This window comes from Eschrichtius robustus, chromosome 10 (genome assembly GCF_028021215.1).
Source record: "Eschrichtius robustus isolate mEscRob2 chromosome 10, mEscRob2.pri, whole genome shotgun sequence".
Classification (NCBI taxonomy): Eukaryota; Metazoa; Chordata; class Mammalia; order Artiodactyla; family Eschrichtiidae; genus Eschrichtius; species Eschrichtius robustus.
Window position 1 is genome coordinate 4,267,470 of NC_090833.1, and position 15,962 is coordinate 4,283,431.

Here is a 15,962-nt window from a genome sequence, read left to right on the forward strand (position 1 = left end):
AGAGAATACTTCCTGCCCAAATGACAAGCTGTGGATTATGCTGATATCTTTCCAGATGTGGCATTTGTCTCCCTGGCAATGCTGCAGGTGGCTCTACGTTTACAGGGCCGGAAAGCTCCATCTGAGCGCCTTATCCTCACAAATACCTTCTTCCGTTGCTTCTGCATACACCCAGGGCTTTCATTATCAAGCCGATTTCCCTCAGAGCTGCAAAGCCCCCCTCTGTAGGAAACAGAATGGGGAAGGGGCCAGGGTGTATCCAGAACCCAGTGAGGGGCCCGGTGGAGCCCTTCACCCAGGCGGCTTCCCAGCTCTCATCACCGGGTTGTCCAAGCATTTTACAGGTAAACCCTGGAGGGCCATTGTCATCTACCCAGGGCCCAGCGCAGAGCTGACACTCCATAAATGCCTGCTGATTCACTGGTTGATTGAATAAAATGGGGAAGTGGCCCAGAACTGCCACTGATTTCATGCAGTGTTATGGGTGCAAAATTCATGCTTTGCAGACCTAAATGAGTGATTTTCAAGTGTCAGTATCTACCACCGAACCATGCTGAGGAGCTCCATGCATGTAACCTGCAGTCCTATTCTCAAGGTAATGAGATAATGCTCTGATTTGAGCCCTACAGACCCATATAAGTGACAACAACTGGCATTTTGATAATATAATAATTCAAAATGAGCATCATTGCCTCATGAAGTTCACCAAGATGATCTGTTTCACATAAGATAGACATGGGCCTATTTTAAATAGAAAGATTTCTTTTTAATGAACATGAATGTCCATCAGAAATTCAGCCTTCATTTCAGGCTCCTGTCAATAGGGGGAGTTTCGATTGCTGGCTCAGTGGCTTCCTCCTCTCCCCGCTGTGGGGAAGTCAATGCCCCCATGTTGTCCTTGAGAGTGAGAAGGGTCTCTCAGTCACGACCACTGAAAAGCAGGATTCTATCACTCCATAAACATTAGCGCCTACTGTATGCTAGACACCATTATAGTTGAGGGGATCAAGCACATGTCGAATCTTTAGACAAAAGCTTTGGCTCTCCTGGAGTGGCTTTGCCATTTACCAGCTATCAGACCTTGAGCAAATAACCTCCTTTTTTCCACCTTCAAAATGGAGAGAACAAGAGTGTATCGTTGGGACTTCCCTGGTGGCGCAGTGGTTAAGAATCCGCCTGCCAATGCAGGGGAAAACGTGTTCGATCCCTGGTCCGGGAAGATCCCACATGCCGTGGAGCAGCTAAGCCCATGTGCCACAACTACTGACCCCACATGCCACAACTACTGAAGCCCAGGCGCCTAGAGCCCGTGCACCACAACAAGAGAAGCCCCCACTCACCGCAACTAGAGAGAGCCCGTGCGCAGCAACAAAGACCCAACACAGCCACAAATAAATTAAAAAAAAAAAAAAGTGAATAAGTAAATTGTTGTACATACATACAATGGAATAGTATTCAGCCATAAAAAGAAGCAAAGTACTGATATATGCTATGATGTAAACATTATGCTAAGCAAAAGAAGCCAGACACAAAAGGCCACATATTATATGATTCCTTTTGTATGAAATACTCAGAATAGGCAAATCCATAGAGACAGAAAGCAGATGAGTGGTTACCAGGAGATGGGGGGAGAGGGCAATGGAGAGTGCTTAATGGGTACAGGGTGTTCTTCTGGGGGGATGAAGGGGTTTTGAAACTAGAGGGAGGTGGTGGTTGAAAAACATGTGAATTGTGTCCTTTAAATCAGCGGTCCCCAACCCTTTTGGCACCAGGGACTGGTTTTGTGGAAGACGGTTTTTCCACGGACGGGGGCGGGGGGATGGTTCAGGCAGCACCGCGAACGATGCGGAGCTGCAGATGAAGCTTCACTCGCATGCCCGCCGCTCACCTCCCGCTGGGCGGCCCGGTTCCTAACAGGCCTCCGACCGGTATCTGTCCACGGCCTGGGGGTTGGGGACCCCTGTTTAAATGGTTAATTATATGTACGTGGATTTCACGTCAATGAAAAAAATCCAAGTACAAAATAACCGAAGGTAAGGTTTATTACGCAAAATGATGCAACACAAGCTGTAACACAGATTTTTTTTCTCGTTTGGATACATTTTGCCAGTTGCAGTCCCAACAAGCTGCACATACCATGCTGTCTGGGTGAGGATGGTTTCATGATCCATCCCATTTGTGATTTCTTGCTCCACATCTGGCTTCTTGGCTGGCTTGCAAGCTCCCCAAGAAAGGTCGGAGGCCTTTTCCGTCTTATTCCCTGTATTCCTAGCAGCTAAGTTGGCTCCTGGCATGTAGTAAATGGCAAATACATGTGTGCTGAGTAAGTGAATGACACCAGCAACTGAGCTTCACTTAGCCTGGGTGAAGGGTGGAGGGGACTCTGGGCCATCTCTTCTCAACCTGGAATGCCCACGCCCATCATCTGGGACCTTGTTAAAACTGCAGATTCTGATTCATCAGCCTGGGGTGGGAGCTGGGATTCTGCATTGCCAGCAAGTGCGCAGGCATATGGATTCTGCTGGCCCACCAGCCACACTTGGAGGAACAAGAGTCCAGGCAAGCCAGACTCCAAGCCTTGTCACTGAAGAAAAAGTGCAGGTTTCCGTGTCAGATACCCAGGTGGTTTGTCTCCCCAGACCTCACTGCTCACTCGGCCTCCCAGCACAGAGGCACCTGAGCACTTCCTGGTCACCCCTGGGGAGGATGATTAAGGCAATTGGCAACATTTTCCCATGATTCCATGGTAGGTAGGCTGTCATTTCAAGGAAAATACGTCCACCTCAATTCGGAACACTCGGTGTTCGGTGTCTTCTTATGTGTGGCGGGGGGAGGTGGGAGGAGAATCTGTGTCCACCCCCCCGCCTCCGCAAAGAAACATGCTGTTCCTCTGCCTTTGTGTTGCTGAGCATGTGAACTCAGTTGGAATCACAGCTAATAAACAGGTCATCTTGTACTTCCAAAATAAAAACATGCCGTATTTCAGTGGAATAGCAACTGTACATTAAAAAGCTGTCAACTTCACTACAATTTCCCTGAAACTTGCACTGCAGAAAGATACCTTGTCACTCAGAGTTGAGTGCAGTTTTACTGAAATATCTCCTTGTCTGTGTAAATAATGAGTAGAATTGCATGAGAATATCTGGCCCCCAGTCTCCTTTCCCCCCTGCTCCCGAAGAAACATGCAAATAGCAGATTTATGGGGTGAGATGGTCAACACTTCACTGTGAAAACAAAGGCAGGTGGTCCCACCAACCCTGGTGTTGCGTATTTAGGATGCAGAGGAGGGAGTGGGGGGTTAGGGGCAAGGAGAGAAAGGTGATGGTGATGAAAACGGTGGTCTTTGCCAGCTTCCAATCAAGGAGGCAGGACTGTCACTCAACAGCTATTTTGAGAACACACACAGGTTGCATCAGAAAGTGCCAGATTTGGGAGATATTTGCTGAAGAATGACCCAGACCCCAGAAAATGGCAGCCCACACAGTCTGCAGGCTTCAAGACCTAGGTTCAAGAACCACTCTACCACCTGCCAATTGTGGGATTTTACAGTCCCTTCACCTCCCTAAGCCTCAGGTGTCAGACTCTCAAATGACAACAATAATAATGATGGCTCACGGGGTGGAAGCAAATGAGATGATGAATACAAAGGTACTTTAAATCCTCAAGTGCAATCTAGTTGCTAATCATTATTGTCAGTACTTAGTGGATAGAAATCAAGGCATGGGCTTTAGCGTCAGCCCAACTGAGGTTCGAATCTTGGCTCCACCACTCACCAGCACTGTGACTTCAGGCAAGTTTCTATACCTCTCTGAGCCTCGGTTTCCTCATCTGTAAAGTGGAGATAACAGTAGTACCTACATTTGTGGGGTTATTGTGAGGATCTGATGCAAGAATGCACATTAAAACTACTACCTGGCCCATAGACAGAACCCAGGAAAAATGAGCTGTTATTATTGTTATTGCTGCTGCTGATGTTGATAGTGATATTTCCCACTGATGATAATGACGGTGATGACAATGAGGATGATGTTGTTGCTGTTGATAATGATGATGATGTTGATGATGATGGTGTTGATGATGATGATGATGGTGTTGATGATGATGGTGTTGATGATGTTGATGATGATGTTGATGATGGTGGTGTTGATGATGATGGTGTTGATGATGATGATGATGGTGTTGATGATGATGATGGTGTTGATGATGATGATGATGGTGTTGATGATGATGGTGTTGATGATGATGATGATGATATTGATGATGGTGTTGATGATGATGATGGTGTTGATGATGATGGTGTTGATGATGATGATGATGATATTGATGATGGTGTTGATGATGGTGTTGATGATGATGATGGTGTTGATGATGATGATGATGGTGTTGATGATGATGGTGTTGATGATGATGATGATGGTGTTGATGATGATGATGATGGTGTTGATGATGATGATGGTGTTGATGATGATGATGATGGTGTTGATGATGATGGTGTTGATGATGATGATGGTGTTGATGATGATGATGATGGTGTTGATGATGTTGATGATGATGATGATGATGATGATGATAGTGATATTCCCCATTCCTCCTGAGTGGTGATCTAGATCACTGCATCATAGGATCAAGGAACAAGAGAGATGCAAGCCCTGGACATGTAGATTAGGGCATATTACCCAGAGTGAGAGTTGGAACTGTACCAAAGCTGATTTACATGAGGATGAATTGGGGAGACTGAATCAAACCACAAAGAGTGGAATCTCTCAGCCCAGAGCTCAGAGGTGGAGGGAGAAAGAAGATGCTTCAGCTGCCTGGGTTGGCTTAATCAGGGGGCTTCCTGGAGGATGGGAGCCAAAGCCAGTGATTTAAGCAGGTGAAGGAACAGGGAACATTGATCCTTTATGCCCCCACCGGAAGTCCCTTAGCATCCTCCTGGTCTTTGGGACCTAGGGCTGGACCCAGTGCAGATTGATCCATCATATTCAGCTTTTTCCTAAGCCTTTATTTAAGATTATTGACCATATCTCCCCGACCCTGCAAAACAGAGGGGAACTTGGAGATCCTCTTTTCCCTGAGGTTCTACTGTGCAGTGGCAATTACATTCTCCTAAAATAAACACATTTGTATACCAAATGGTGTTCAGAGCCAGTTTGTTCCAGCTCACCAGAGCTGACTGTTAAACATTCAGGAATTTTGCAAGCCACTTGTTAAACACAGCCATTATAAAATTAAAGTATATAGGCTTATAATTAAATAAGGTATATTAAAAACAAAGGCAATAAATACTTAAAACTCATCACTTCCTAATTATTTTACTACATTTTACTATTACCTATACTCTTGAGATTTATTTACATCTATTACATCTGTATGGTGAAAATACTGTATACTCATTTCCCACTCTCAGGGTGATCCTTCTAAAAGGAAATGTGATCGTATCCCTTTCAATGGCTTCCCACTGCCCTCAGACAAAATCCAGACTCATACCATGGCATCCAAGATTCCTCCCTCCAGACCCACCTTTTGCCACGTCCTGCCTTGAATTTCAACCTGCAAATGCTGACTGTCTTTCTGTTCCTGGAATATATCATATCGTCTCTTTGCAAAGAGGTGTGATAAACACAAGAGTAGTACGTAAACAGCTAAGGGAGTGCTCAGAAAGCCAGTCCAGCTCCTGGGGAGACGCTGATCAGAGACGTTTTCATGATAACAGGATTTTTCATCCTTTTTTTTTATGTATTGGGTGTTTTAAATAAGTATTACAGGCACATAGCACAAAATTCAGAAGATACAAAGGGTGTAAAATGAAGAGCAAGTCTTCCTCCCAATCCTGTCTCCCAAGACTCTCCCTCTCCCCGCCCCACCCCCCCAAGAGGCCACCTCTACAGGCAAACCTCATTTTATTGCACTGCACAGATAGTGGGCTTTTTATAAATTGAAGGTTTGTGGCAAACTTGCGTCAAGCAAGTCTATCGGTGCCATTTTTCCAACAGTGTTTGCTTACTTTGTGTCTCTGTGTCACATTTTGGTAATTCCCGCAATATTTCAAACTTTTCCATTATTATTATATTTGTTACAGTGATCTGTGATCAGTGATCTTTGATGTTACTATTGCAAAAGGATTATGACCCGCTGAAGGCTCAGATGATGCTTAGCATTTTTTTTGCAATAAAGTACTTTTAAATTAAGGTATGTACATTTTTTGCAGCAACATGGATGGACCTAGCGATTATCATACTAATAAAGGAAGCCAGACAGAGAAAGACAAATATCATATGATATCACTTATATGTGGAATCTTAAAAAAAAAAATACGAGTGAACTTATTTACAAAACAGAAATAGACTCACAGACATAGAAACAAATTTACGGTTACCAAGGGGGAAAGGAGAGTGGGGAGGGATAAATTAGGAGTTCGGGATTAACATATATACACTACTGTATACAAAATAGATAACCAACAGGGTCCTACTATATAGCACAGAGAACTATACTCAATATTTTGTAATAACCTATAAGGGAAAAGAATCTGAAAAAGGATGTATATACATGTATAACTGAATCACTTTGCTATACACCCTGAAACTAACACACCATTGTTAATCAACTATACTTCAATTAAAATATATATATAGTAAAAAGAAGGTATGTACATTTTTTAGACATAATGCTATTGCACACTTAATAGACTACAGTATAGTGTAAACATAACTTTAATATGCACTGGAAAACCAAAAACTTCATGGGACTCTATTTGTTGTGATATTCCCTTTATTGCCATAGTTTGGAACCAAACCTGCAATATCTCCAAGGTATGCCTGTAGTATAATTTTTGGATTATCCTCATAACATGAATTTTAAAATAGGGGTTGGGGGAACCATCTAGAATGTCCATCCTCCACATATAATTGTTACCACTTGTCATTTTTCAGAGTTCCCTTCCAGGCCCTCTTCATGGACAAGGATAATTTTTGCAAAATTGTAACCAAACCAGAGGGATAATTTTGTGTCCTGCTTCTCCCCCAACTTTTCATTATATCATGAGCATGTTCCCCACTGCTTGACCTCTTCATAATTATCACTTTTACTTGTGATAGCATTAAAGTCTCCAACTTGAAATATAGAATGATGGAAATAAAGAGATGGGGACCAATATCTTTAAAAAGTTATTATTCTTTTCTGAATGTTCTCTCTATAAAAATCACTCTGCATATATCTTCATGCCATGAAAAAAGAAATGGAGGCACAAATGCTTTCTTGCAGCAAGAGTGGGAAATGCTCGTTTAATTGACTCGGATCAACTGACCAACTCAGCTGTATTTTGCCCAACCCTACTATAGTGCATTGAATGGTGGCCCCCCCCCAGAAAGATATGTCCCCAGAACTTGTGACTGTGACCTTATTTGGAAAATGAGTCTTTGCAGATGTAATTAAATGAAGGCTCTTGAGATGAGATTTAGGACGCAGACCCTAAATCCGATGAAAAGTGTCCTTACGAGAAAGAACACGAAAAGACAGACACAGAGGAGAAGGTCATGTGACCATGGAGGCAGAGACTGGAGTGATTGGGTCACAAGCCAAGGAACACCTGAGCCACCAGAAGCTGGAAGATTCGAGGAAGGATTCTCAAGGCAACACCGTAATTTCCGACTTCTGGTCTCCAGAACTATGAGAGAATCTATTTCTGTTGTTTAAAGCCATCCAGTGTGTGATATAGCTCATTATGGCGGCCACAGGAAATGAACACACCTCCCAAATCCATAACCAGACTGTCCTCTCTTCATTCCCTGGATTCTCTCTGGGAATGATCGTCTGCTGCTGAGGGATGGTGAACCCAAGCCTCACAGTCTGCCTGTTGTGCAAATACCCTCCAGTAACAAAAAACTCAGGTTCCCCAGTGTAAAAATCCCACTTGATGGAATCTTTATCAAGGTGAATGCTTTCTTCCTTTTTCTCACTAGTCTAGTAGACAGTGGGTGCTGATGAAGTCATTAGCCGAAATCACCAAGCAAGGGGTTGAAACAAAGGAGGAGGGCCCTGGGGTGCCCTCAAAGTTTTGATGGGTCAGGTCATGCTGGGCTCCATTAAATACCACATTAATTGAATTCCTGCCATCTTGGCGGAACCAAGTGATTGATGGGATCAACGTTAAATCTGTTCGAGCACAGTGAACTTGTCTCTCTAAATGCCACTCAGTGTCCCTGGGGCTCCTCTAACTTCACTGGCCACCCACCCCAGGGCGTCAAGGCTTTCATAAGCAAACTGGCCTCTTGGATTTGGGGGGAAATATGCTGAAACAGGATTCAGATTCCTTTCATTTTTATTCGGTTCAAAGTGAACATGGGCAAACCCCTCTTCCTAGCATAGTGCCATTTCTTGACAACCGGAGGTAAAATTTCAGACCACTAAGGACGTGCTTGGTGATAGCTCACGTCGTGCAGAGCGGTGATGCATCAGAAAGGGTCTTCTAGCAAACAATTTGAAAAATCTCTCTCTCTCTCAGGACCCCAAAATGGGAGTTATGGCATTAAGTTAATAAATAAAATAAGTGGGCAATCTTGTGGTGACATTTTCATTAGCCCACTCTCTTTCTGTCTCATTAGCCTTCATGGGGAGAGGAAGGATTGTTTTAATTAGCAGGGTTGAGAAGTCTTACTCAGGTTGCCTCCCCTCCTGCTGCTCCCAGGATTACCCTGTCAGCTTATAAATACAATACAAATCATTACAGCCCACAATACCACCTCAGAAGGCGACATAAGAAAGGGGATCCACCCCAGTCCGTGTTAAGTGCCTTGGAACAATGTTCTTTCACTAAAGCATTCAAGTATAATTCAAGCGTAATATTGGGCTTTATCAAACAGCTCAATATCCTCTCACAAAAAAGCTCTTTCTGGTTGGGGACCAGCCATGTGTTCCTCTTTTCCCCTTTTGTGCTCCAGGCTGCCCAGACAGAGGGCACATCTGACACAATGGCCATGCTAGATGGGATCACGGTTCCAAAGTCTCCGACTGGATTTACTTGTTAGATGCGCAAATCAAAAGGCTGACCAGAAACAGCCCGCCAAACCCCCATCAGGCTCATATATGCGTTCCCACTTCTCTTAGGCACTCGGGGGCTTGATAACACACATGTTGATATTAATTGTGCTTCGATGACACAAAGTTCTACACTATTTTGCTTCTCCTCGAGGCCGCAGATTCCTAGCTTTCAGCCACCTGTGCACATAGCTATGTGTCTCTTCGTGGAGAACACTCTGTCTTTACATCTTAAAATGAAAGTGTCTTAAGATCGAATTGAAAAATAAATCTAGACGCGCATAGAAATGCCAAGGTTACTATTTACTAGGAGACAGTCTCCCAGGTACTCATTAAACCGTTTATTTATTCACTCACGCGACAAACATTTATTGAGCACCTACTTTATGCTGAGCACTGCAGGCACTGGGGATAAAAAGATGAATGAGACCTGGTTCCTGCCCGCAAGGAACGAACCCACAAAAGCAGACATTTTAAATATATATGCTGGATTTCTCTGGTGGCGCAGTGGTTAAGAATCTGCCTGCCAATGCAGGAGACACGGGTACGATCCCTGGTCTGGGAAGATCCCACATGCCGTGGAGCAACTAAGCCCGTGCACCACAACTACTGAAGCCGGTGCGCCTAGAGCCCGTGCACCTAGAGCCCATGCTCTGCAACAAGAGAAGCCACCGCAGCGAGAAGCCCGTGCACCGCAACGAAGAGCAGCCCCCGCTCGCTGCAACTAGAGAAAGCACACGCACAGCAATGAAGACCCAATGCAGCCAAAACTAAGTAAATTTTTTAAAAAATTCATAAAAAATAAATAAACAAATAAATAAATATATGCTAAGAGCAAGGACAGAAATACACACAGGATATTATGGAGGCAAGGGGCGGGGGAAGCAGACAAAACATCTCGCAATGGGGATAGGGTCATGAAAGGCTTCCAGAGGGAGGGGGCTCAGAGCAGAGTGAGGAAGAGCCAGGTGAGAACTGGAGGCATCTCAGGCAGGGGGAACAGCGTGCCCACAGGCAGGCAACTAGGCACACCAACTAGTTCATGGCATCTCGGGGTGTCCATCCCCCTGGAGGTAATAAGGCAAGTACCATGCATCAAGATAACACCTCACAGAGGGTGATGATTGATGAAGGTCTGTTGAGCACTTGAAGTGTCTGCAAATGGGGGCTGCTGACCCAGAGAATAATAATAACAATCATAGCACTTGCCATTGACTGGGCCCTTACCATTTACCAAGCTCTACACCTAGCCCTTTATCTGTGTTTATCTCATTTAATCTTCACAACAACCCCGTGAGGCAGTTACTATGATCACCCCTCTTATACAGACAAGGAACTGAGGATTGAGGAGGTAGAGTGAGTTGCCTGAGTCTATGCAGAAGGAGGGTCAGGAAGCAGATTTGTTCAAGTCCAAAGCCCATGGCCGGGTCCATGGATAGGACTGGCTCCCAGCAAGATCGTGAAGCTGATGGTGTTTCTCAAATGTGGGTTCAGAGCCGTTCACCTCTTCACATCTCTCAGGCTCTCTAGTCACCTGTCGCTTATGGATCCCACTCCACCTTGCCCCTCAAGCCACACTTTTCTTCCTTCCATCACCCTTCCTCCCTCCCACATCCAGATCCAGACTCACTTATATTGTGTCCTGCCTCCTGATGTTCTTTTAAAGAACTGGAAACTCTGATAAATAAATCCGTGCTAAGGCCTCTGTTAGTGGACTCTTCCTTTCTGATAAGAAGTCAGTGATTATTTGAATTGTTATTCTCCTGCATGCAATGTGTTGTTTTTCTCTATCTGATTTCAAGATTTTCTTTTTGGTTCTTAGCAATTTGACTATGACGTGCATAGATGTGGTTTTGTTATTATTATTTCCTTAATCTTGCTTGGAGGTCACTGAGCTTATGTAATCTCTATGTCTTTAAGTAAATATGAAGGATTTGGGGGCATTCTTTCTCCAATTACACATACCTTAGACCTTTTGATATTGTCTTGCAGGTCCCTGAGGATCTACCTGCTTTTTTCCATCAGTTTTCTCTGTTCCTCTATTGGATAATTTCTATTGATATATCTGCAAGTTCACTGGCTCTTCTGCTATCAAGATTCTGGTGTTGAGCCCATTCAGTGAATTTTTATTTCAGATATTGTATTTTCACTTCTAGAATTTCCATTTGGTTCTTCTTTCTTCTTTTTCCTATCTTTACGTTCATTAGGAACATATTTTCTTTTACATCTTGAACATAGTTAATGATAGCCATTTTAAATTTTTGATTGTTAATTCCAAATATGGGCAATCTATGAGGTTTGTCTCAAATGTCTTTTCATTTGAGAATGAGTCACATTTTTCTATTTCTTTGTGTGTCAAGAAATTTTGACCTGTACCCCGGACATGGTGACTGATACCTTGTGGAGACTCTGGATTCTGTTATAGTCCTGCTAAGCATTATTTTGTCTTGTCTGCAAGCAGTTTACTTGGTTGAACTCAAATCTTAAACTGTCTCTTCTGCCACAGGCAGCAGCTCAAATCTAAGTTTACCTATTTTAGCCTTAGTTGGACTTTTTTGAGTCTGCCCCACTTACAAGTGGTTCAGGGATCATCCTGGGACTTGGGCAGAGGTTATACACTAAATTTGGACTTCTCCTCTCTGGCTCTCTCCTTTCCTGAATTCTTCCCTAATTTTCCATTGACTGGCATTTCCTCGAACTCTGTCTTCTGGTTCTTTGGCCACAGGTTGGATAGAACCACAGGTTTCTAACCAAATTCTAAACACCTTGTGCAGCACTGACTATAGCCTGGCATTTGACTGAGTCATTTTTCAAATGAGAAAATCATTCTCCGCTCTTCGCTTCTTCATGCGTCAACACCCTCATCCGCCTGCTGTATCTGCCTGTGTTCATTCCCTTTCCAGAGCCTTAGGTAGTTTTTTTTTTTTTTTCATAATTTTATCCGGAGTTTATAGATGTTATGTCTAGGAGGGTTGGTCTGATAGGAGCTTGCCTGGTCATGACCAGGAGAGGAGCAAGCCTTCTGCTACTAGACTAAAATGACTTAATATGCTGCCCCCTCCTTCTGACACATTCACTGAGATCCCAGATGCCTCAAATGAGAGAAGGGATTCTGTTGAGATTTTCTAGTATCTTGGAAGTCTGGTAGGAAGGATTGGGACAGAAGGGTTTTTCTTCAGATCACAACAAGGAAGTGGCTTTTAAGTTCAAAGGGTAGATCTGATCATTGATGAAAAATGGAAACATTCTTTGTTGTGTTTGACTTATGGGTAGATGCTAAGGTAGTTTCTAAAGCTCTTTTATCCAAGGTAAACACAACTATCTTTAGGATATGATTTTGGAGTACTCCTTCATAACATATGAGATGTAATGCCTGCAAAATCTTAGGAAGGAGAAATGAGGAGATTGGTCCCAGATGGTGGACTGAGCATATATATCTGCCTTCCCATTCTCCCAAAATACTGTGAAAGGAGAAAGAAAGTATTTTTCAAAAGGAAAAATCCAAAATAGTGTAGGGAAACAAGAAAGAACCCTATCAGTGGGCCAGAAATTTGGGGAAATTTCCAAATAATCAAAATCAGACAGGATCAGAAATACAGAAAAGCAAAACCAGAGGAAACTATCCCCAGAAATACGTGTAGGAGATGATTACTATGGAGTCAGGGAGTGTTGAGGAGAAGGCCAAGTCCAGATCAAACATACAGGAAAGGAGTGGCTCTGGAGCAATAGGGACTATCTGAGGAGCTGCCTTTGGAGCAGTCAGGTTGGCTCAGCCTCTCTCCTTCCAAGGTTTCACTAGGCAGAGAGCAACAGTGGCATTTGCTTCCAGACGAAAGCAGTGAGTATGGGAAGGAGAGAAAAAAAAAAAAGACCCATGTAGCTCGTTCTTCCCCAAAGCATGTTCTCATCCAGAAGGAAAACTGCCAGTTCATCCCACCTCCCAATATATCCCACTTCTCCCCCCAACAATCGCTAGAGACAGGCCACAATAAAGAGACAAAACATCCACATACAAGTATTTAGGGAATGGTAAATATAAATATTCTGCACAACCAAGAGTAGCCAAACATTTGAGAACAAAATCATTACCAAGAAAGAGTGACAAAGGGAAAAACTCACACCTGAGGAAATAGAGTTAATAAGGCAAATAGAAGAAGGCTTTTAAAAAATTATAATTCATTCCCTAAGAGATATCAGAGGACATCACAACAATTTTTTCTAAAAAAAAACAAAAACAAAAAAACCCACCACTATTATGGCCAAAGAATAAATTTGAAATCTTGGAAATGAGAGGGGAAGAGAAATAATACACACAAGGTCACACAGCTAGTCATTCGTTCATCCCTTCAACTAACAGCCACTTATTGAGCACCTATTATATGCCAGGCCCTGTATAAGGTTCTTAGAATAGAAAGATAAAAAGAAACAATCCCCGTCCCCAAAGATTTCAATACATCAAGGTGACTGCCACCATGAAATTGTGTACAAAGAACACAAAGCGAGTATTCGCATGGTAGAGGGAATTAGGGAAAGTGGCACAGAAGACGTAGTATTTGGACTGGGACTTTGGGGATGAGACTGCCTTTTTTTCCATGAGAGGATATGGTATAGTTGGGAAACAACATATAGTTAAATATTTTTGGAGCATAAAAGTGGAGAATAATTTATGAGTTAGGCAAAGAAAGACCAGACCATGAAAAATTTTGCCACCTACAGGTGATGGAGGGTCATTACACATATTGGGTTAATGAGGCCGCAAAAAAAAAAAAAAAAACAAACAAACAAAAAAACGGGGCCACCAGTTCATGTAACTCTTGTTTACTGCAGTGCCTCCCATAGCCTGTTACCAAAGAAACCTCTAAACCACCAATATATTCATTCGTTCATTCTCTCATATATTCACTCATTCATTTATTCAAGAGACATTGTAGAGTGCCCTGATGTGCCAAATACAGGCTAAGAACTTGAAGTAAAGAAATGAAAAAGACACCGTCCTTGCCCTAGATTCACTCACAAGTCACTGCAGATAGAGAGACATAAAAAGGGACAATTTCAATAAAGTGATAGAGACACACACAAAGTGCTGGCAGATAAAGAAGCACTTTCCAGGAGAAACTTCTTAAACTAAGTCTTAAAGAATGTGTAGGAACAAGCCAGATGTATAGTGAACAGGCAGAGCGTAGAAATGTAAGGTGGTATGAGACAGCATGCAGATGGGGACACGTGGGGAGCTGTGGATAGGGATAATCAAAGACAAGTCCAGATGGTACGCAGAAACTTACCAAACCATCAGACACTTACCAAAAGACAGACATTTGCCCACAAGAAGTATCCAGAAGCAAACCCATGCCCTTTCCCCCAAACTCCTCACACCTCCTTCTCTCTCATCCCCATATCCTCATACGTCCCCGCATCACCAAGTCCTGCCAAATCTGCCTCCCAAATTTCCCTCCAATTTGCTCATTTGTCTCCATCTCCTCCATCCTCATTCAAGGGTTTTCCCTCACCTGCATCACTTCACAAGCCCCTTAATGGGTCTCCCTGTGGCCACCCTGGTGCTCTGAAGTTCACTCTCCACTCTGTAGCCAGAAGGGTCTTTCCAATGCCAATCTGACGTGTCCCTCTACCTCCAGCCCCGATCCCTGCTTAACAGCCTTCCCTGGCTCCCCATGACTTGGGCTAAAAGTCCAACTCTTTAACTGGCCTCCAACAAGGCCCTGCGTGATCCAGTCTCAGACAGACCCACTTCTTGGCCTCTTACCTTTCTCTCCCATCCCCATGCTCCAGCTGCGTCAGCCTTCTTTCAGTGCCTTGAACCCCCAAACTCTCTCCCACCACAGGCTCTTTGCACATGCTCTTCTCAGTGCCTGGAATGCCTTTGTCCTTCCCCTCCATCTCCCCCCACCAGACACACACACACACACACACACACACACACACACACACGTATTCTTTCCCCGGTTAATTAGAATCTCAGCTCAATTTTCACTTCCTCCAAGAAGTCTTCCCTGACCCTCTCCAGCCACTTGAAGTCTCCCAGTTAGATGCACCATGACTTTTGTCTTCGTTCTTATCGCAGTTGCAATCTTAACATTTATTTGTGATTCTTGGATTAACGCTCATCTCCCGATTAGACTGTAACGTTCCACAAGGGCGATGACCGTGTCAAATTTTGCTCATCAATGTCTCTCTAATGTCTAATCCAGTGCCTGGCACATGGAGTGGAAATTCAGTAAAGTATCTGTTGACTAAAACAATGGAGAGATGGATGGATGGACGGATGGATGGATGGATGGATGGATGGATGGATGGATGGATGGATGAATATCTCTGCAGAAGATAAAAAGAAGTGTGCTGTAGAGTCTGCCTTGTAAGGAGTTTCTTACAGATGGTTAGTGATCCACGTTAGTTGTGCCTAAGGGTTAAATACCAATAACAAGGCAAAAGTGCCATAGATGGCACAAGATTTTATGTGATTGTCTGCCCTATGAGTGGGCCACACCACACCGGAGAGGAGACCACAGAGCTCTAAGTGCTTGCCATGCTCACAGCCCTCACCAAGATAGCAGCCTCAAGTTCAGCACAAAGGATGCCGCTCTACTGATGGCCGTATTAGCCTTAGCACAACTGATGGACCAGAGACTAGAACCCAAGCCCAAAGCAGTCACATGTTGAAGCCCTACCCCCAGGACCTCAGAATGTGACCGGATTTGACCACAGGGTCATTGCAAAGGTAATTTGTTAAGATGAGGTCATAATGAACCTACAGTGGGCCCCTAATCCAAAATGACTGATGCCCTTATAAAAAGGGGAAATTTGGGGACTTCCCTGGAGGTCTAGTGGTTCGGACTCGGCACTTTCACTGCCATGGGCCTGGGTTCGATCCCTGGTTGGGGAACTAAGATCCCACAAGCCACAGGGTGTGG

At 43.8% G+C, this 15,962-nt stretch overlaps 1 protein-coding gene across 1 annotated transcript in view; it reads right to left on the reverse strand.

The window, feature by feature from the left end:
- CFAP77 (cilia and flagella associated protein 77) overlaps positions 1 to 15,962 on the reverse strand; it is a 133,691-nt gene that overhangs the window by 102,065 nt on the left and 15,664 nt on the right. The window lies entirely within an intron of this gene.